The sequence below is a fragment of the Solanum verrucosum genome, unplaced genomic scaffold (assembly GCF_900185275.1).
Source record: "Solanum verrucosum unplaced genomic scaffold, falcon-dt-bn FXZP01000040.1, whole genome shotgun sequence".
Lineage (NCBI taxonomy): Eukaryota > Viridiplantae > Streptophyta > Magnoliopsida > Solanales > Solanaceae > Solanum > Solanum verrucosum.
The window spans coordinates 957,285-963,504 of record NW_026020323.1 but is presented as its reverse complement, the minus strand read 5'-3'; positions in this window follow the sequence as shown (position 1 = coordinate 963,504).

Below are 6,220 nucleotides of genomic sequence, written 5' to 3'. Positions count from 1 at the left end.
AGCTGCATTTTGCAATACCAATGTCTGGAGTGGTTCTTTGTACGTTAAATACTCGTCCTGATTCATCAATGGTAGCTGAGTTGTTGAAACATAGAGACAATGGAAAATGTGCCAGCTGATGGAAAGACCATTAATGTTGAGATTGTGTGCAAAGGAAATATATACTTGTGATGAATGGATATTTGAAAGATGTTAAAAAGAGGAGAAAATCACGACCTGTTACACATAATTTCTCAATACTTTCCATTATCTTCAAGTAACTTGTGACTACAGACTCCGTAATCATAAATGATTAAACTGTTAACCCTATAACTTGTAACACCTATAGTACAAGACAAAGCTAAGCAAATAAATCTATTGCCAAGTATATTAACTACCTCTAGTTAACATAAACTTCAATCAAACACACCACGACTTACTCTTAGCCATGGACTCAACTTCATGATGGTTACAAATGAAATGATCTATATTCCTCTATAGTTTAGGAATAGATCTTACAATGTACTAACACACAATACAACTTTCAACTAACAACTCAATTTTTTTTGCAGATCACTCGATTAGGTCCCTTGTTGTTCATGATAGATTATTCTTACTTCGAAAAGAGGATTTTGCTTTTTTGAAAATTCTGTCATGCAAAAACTAAGTTATTTCTTGTCAAAATATGCAATATATGATGGACAAAAATTACCTAGTAAACTCCCATTGGCCGAGTGTTGACACCCAATTTTGGACCTCCACAATATAAATTAATCATCGAGCTTCTTAAATTTCAAATGACTTGAAAAAATTGACTTTATAAAATTCAAATATTTTTTGCGAGTTATTTTCAAGTAATTTTATAATATTAAATAATTTTATATAATTATGTGTATAATTAGTATATTTTATAAATATTTGAAAATCATTTCAAAAAAAAATTAATTTTAGAAAGTATTTTATTAAATTAGTTTAGTTTAAATTATGGTTATAATTTTGAATCATTAATTTACAATTAAGTTCATTATTTTATTTTGTTAATATTAAGAAGCTCGTTAATTAATTTCTTATTAATTCATCTTATTTAACTTTTAGCCGAATCACCAACTAAACTCAATTCAGCTATTTCTTAAACTCCAAAATCTAATCAATCTTTGGCCCACCCTAAACCCATTTGGACAAACCAATTTTGGGCCTTTTATCTTTGCAAATTCAGCAGTCCAACACTAAAAGCAGCAGTCCAATACTCTTAAGACCAAATTCCCAGCCCACTCTTTAACATCCAACCTTCCCAATTCCATTGCCTACAATTCCCAACCCATTTTTTTTATATCCAAAAGACCCACCAGCATATAATACATACAACAATACACGTACAACAAGACCAAATACCACAAACACCACCCGACATTCTTCTTCTTCTTCCAGCCGAGAGGAAACCCAGAAAACTCCAGCGATCCAGCGAAATTGCAGCCCAGACCCGAGTCCATCGCACATCCTCTCCTCTCTCCTCATCATTTTCGTACAAGAGCATTCTAGAATCGGGACGGGTGTAGAAATCTCATGTGTTCTTCGTCCTTTGCTCAGAAATCGAACGGCTCTCCTCAAAATTCCGTTGGAATTAGTACTAGTTGGAGCTGACAGCCTTACCTTTTGAAGGAGTTTTGAATTTCAAATCTAAAATTCTAATCCTTTTCTACCCGATTCCCCCCTAAATCTCCCCGATATAAACTCTCCTCTTATTCTTTGTAAAAGGTCGGAAAAAAAAGGGTGGAGAAAATAGAGGAGGGAGGACGATTTTTAGGCAAAAGAACTGTGTTTTTATAACACCGAATCCATAGAACTTTGACCCCTAGTTTTTGATTTTATTTTTTTTCATCCGAGCTTTTCCTCGGAGCTCGCCAAAGCTAAAGGGTGGTGGTGGAATCGTCTTTGGAGTCTCGAGTCCCGGAGTCGCTGCTCCGAAGATGGTAATTCTCCTCACCTCTTAAATTTGTTTTGTCATTCTAGCTAGATTTAGATGTGCTTTATGTAACTTTAGTTCACTTTTGTGATTCGAGTTGATGATTTTATTTATTTTTATTTTTTATTTATTTTTTATGAAAGATGTGATTGCATATTGTTTAAAATGGACAAGTTTGTGATCTCATCACTGCCTACTGTTTTCTTTTGATATGATGCATACATCTAAGATACAAATCGATTTGAGTGTTATATGTTATTGTTGCTTTGATTTCATTTTATTTTGAAAAGAGATGGGTTGATGTATCCTACTAAATTCACCAAGAGTTTTCCCCTTTCTATAGCTTGCAAATATGTGATTGTTTGCTACAAGTTTAATTAGTTTGTCTTAACTTTAGGATGCTTTCTTTCATGCCTTGTTCTTGATGTCATAGTGTGAAGATATGAGGCAGTGTTGAACTCTATGTTTCAATTAGTATTGTCAAAAGGTGCCGAAAATGCTTATTTGAATTCCTTGTTTGGAAGGTTGATGCCATGTAAGACATTCTGTCATTATGCAAATTAGTCGGTATAAGCATCAAACATGTTTCTGTTTGAATGAGTTCTTTTGCTTTGACATTAATCTCATGTATGCATTTTTTCTAAAAAAATAATATGACAAATTGTGACTGAATAGTTTAGGCAAAGGTGTATGCCACCTACTCTAGGATAAGTAAAGTTTTTTTTTTGGCTAAGGTTTGCCTTCTAACAGTTTTCTCATTTCACAAATTTGAAGTGGTAATATGTTTGTCTCCTATTTTTTTTTTTTATGTATTGTTAATATGTGACATCTTGTGATATTGTTGCCAATTTGCTTTGATTTTATTTATCTTTCTTTTGACATGAAACTTATCTAAACCTATCTCGTTTCAATGTTACTTGGTTATTATATCAAATTCATTCATTAGTCATTTTCTAATCCTTGTCTTTATTTCTTGCATGAACTCCCTCGGTTTGAGTCCATTTGACTCCCTTTTATTCCTCTCCTTGCATCTCGAGTTGGTTTAAAACTCAACTCTCATCTCGAGTCAGTCCGTTCATAGAAAAGTCGGTGGACAGGTTGAAAGCTACAAATAAAGGCTGAAAACTAAAATTACAGTTTCCAAAAGGCCGAAAATAGGCTGAGATACGGCCTATATACGCCGATATACAGTGGCGTACGTTGATATACAAGTCACAAATTGCAGGGATACATGCCCGAAGGCAAAAATACAAATCAAAGCTGATATGCAGGGGTAATACAGGAAAACAAGCCTAAAATATGGCTCGTATACAAGGGTATACCTAAAGTGTATACACATATTTCTTGAAGGCAAATGGGGCCCAAAGCCTAAGGAAAATTCAGCAGGCCCAAGATTTGGAGGATTTGGGCCAGAGGCCCAAATTTGATATTCCCTTTTCTTCTCTTACTCATTTTATTGTATTTAACTAACACTCTAATTATCTTATGGTTTAATTTAATTAAATTCCCCAAGAATGGTCATTCCATTTTATTTTCGAATTAAAGTATATATATTTTATTAATTTTTTTTTTTATTTAAAAATTAGTCTTGTTGACATTTTAGGAACTATTTCCCCTTAGAAAATTTTTCTTTAGTTCGTTCCCCCTTAAGATAAGAAAATGATAGAAATAGTAGTAGTAATAAAATAATAAGTCAAAATAAATGAGTTATTTACTTAGCTAAAATTTCAAAAAAAAATTAGTTAAAATAAATGAGTTCTTTACCTACTTATAATTTCAAAAATTAATCAAAATAAATGAGTTCTTTTACTCAGTCAAATTTTCAAAATTAGTCAAAGTCATGATGATTTTTTTTACTTAAGTTAAAATTTCAAAATTAGTCAAAATCATTTTGGTCAAATCGCCGGTCAACCGCAAGTTAGCGGGCAATCCGAGGGCCTAACACCTTCTCGGAATGTATATTGAACTTCGAACCCGTTCTCAATTGATTTTATCTGTTTAAATCTTTTGAAAACCTTAAGTATTTTTTCTTGATTTTTTGCTAAAAATTAAGTGGCGACTCTGTCCTTTTGGAAACCCGATTTCTCTTAAACCATAAGTTTAATTGATTTTTCGAGAATTAAGTCATTTTTCCTTGTATATATCTTTTTTAAATAAAACACTGAGCTCTACCCCTAAGCTGTCGTGCTCACCTACCACAACAAGCGTGACAACTTTATAACTGTTGTCCATTCACTTTTCCTGAACGATAGACACTCGGGGGATCTATATAAACTTTGACAAATATTTTACGATGTATTTTTTCATCATATTGATATGCAAAAAATACGATTTATAGTACTTTTCGTATAGTCACTAAAAGAAATGTGATTTTTTGTGAAAACTTTTAGTGGCGACACATATAGGTGCCACAAAATAGGAGCTTTTGGGGCGACTTAAAATGGTTGCTGCAGAAGGTGATAGATTTAGTGGCGACCTTAAGAGTCGCCATTACATATGACATTTCTAGTGGCGACAATCCATAAGTGGTCACAAATATGAAATAATTTTTCCAATAAAATATCAATGAGAAAAGTATTTATGACGACCTATAAGAAGTCGCTACAAAAGGTCTTTTGAAGCGACACTGTCGCCACTGAAGGTGGAGCTATTGTAGTAGCTTAAAGTCGTCACAAAATCCTTTATTTCATATTAATTATATAATTTTGTATATAATTCAAAATTTTCTTAATAAATGTAAAGAAGTAATCAAACCTATATTCGGTCCTTTATAAGTACTAAAATAAGTATTTATAGTAATTTCACACATATAAAAATATATTTTTAACAGGGTGAAAATCATTTACATTCCTCAATCTAAATAGATGATCACATAGGAATTTATTATAAAATATTTGTTTTTTATTAATTTTTTTGTATTCTCTTTATTAAAATATATTTTAAAAGTTATTATTACCTATTATTGAATAAACAAATGTTAGAGATCTGATTATTAATATTAAATAAGTATTCCAAACATTGAAACTATTTGCGCACAACAATAATAATAACTATATTTTAGAGACATCTATTTATTTTGATTGATTTTATTTTATAAAAAATGCATTATTAAATTCTTAATTTAGATAATTTTAAAAAATAAATAATTGGACGACCAAGTCGCCACTAAGGGTGTGCTGAAGGAAAACATTTTCCGAAAAATGTTTTCCAATTTTCTCATCTTTGGTTGGATTAAATGTTTTAGAAAATGTTTTCCAAATCAACTCATTTTCCTCAAATTTAAGGAAAATGACTTCCCTTCAAAACTTAAGGAAAATATTTTCCAAAACTCTCTTCCAACTTTAAATTACAATTATTTTTCTGTTGAAAAATTCAATTTATTTTGTCCCTACCCTCAAATCAGCCCCCAACCACCCCCCAACAAAAATAATAATAATTTTCCCTACCCTCAAATCAGCCCCCCACCCCCTTCAAAAGAAAAAAAAATTAAGTTTGTTTTTTAAAAAATATTTTCAACTTCAAATTTTCATTTTTTTATCCCGATCCTCGTCCACCCCCCCCCAAAATAAATTGAGTTTGTTTTTAAAAAATATTTTCAACTTCAAAATTTTCTTGTTTCACCCCTACACTCAACTCCCACCCCATCCCCTACCAGCCCCCCACCCCCCAAAAAAAATAATTTAAGTTTGTTTTTAAAAAATATTTTCAACTTCAAAATTTCATTTTTTCACCCCTACCCTCAACCCTCCCACCCACCCCCTACCCAGCCCCCCACCCACCCACCCACCCCCTACCAGCCCCTCACCCCCCAAAAAAAATTAAGTTTGTTTTTTAAAAAATATTTTCAACATCAAAATTTCATTTTTTCACTCCTACCCTCGACCCCCCCCCCCCCCCCATGCACCCCTACCAACCCCCCCACCTCCAAAAAATAATTTTAAGTTTGTTTTTTTAAAAAATTTTCAACTTCAAAATTTCATTTTTTTTCATCCCTACCCTCGACCTCCCCACCCACCCCCCAAAAAATAAATTTAAGTTTGTTTTTAAAAATATTTTCAATTTCAAAAATTATTTTCTACTCTAGTAAAAATAAAAGATATTTCTCAAAAACATTTTTCATTCATAAATCAAACACTAAAAATCTTTTTCGAAAAATATTTTCTACTTACCAACCAAACATGAGAAAATAAGTCAAAATCAACTTGTTTTCCAGGAAAACATTTTCCAGGAAAACATTTTCTAGGAAAACATTTTCCATGAAAAATATTTTCCTTCGTA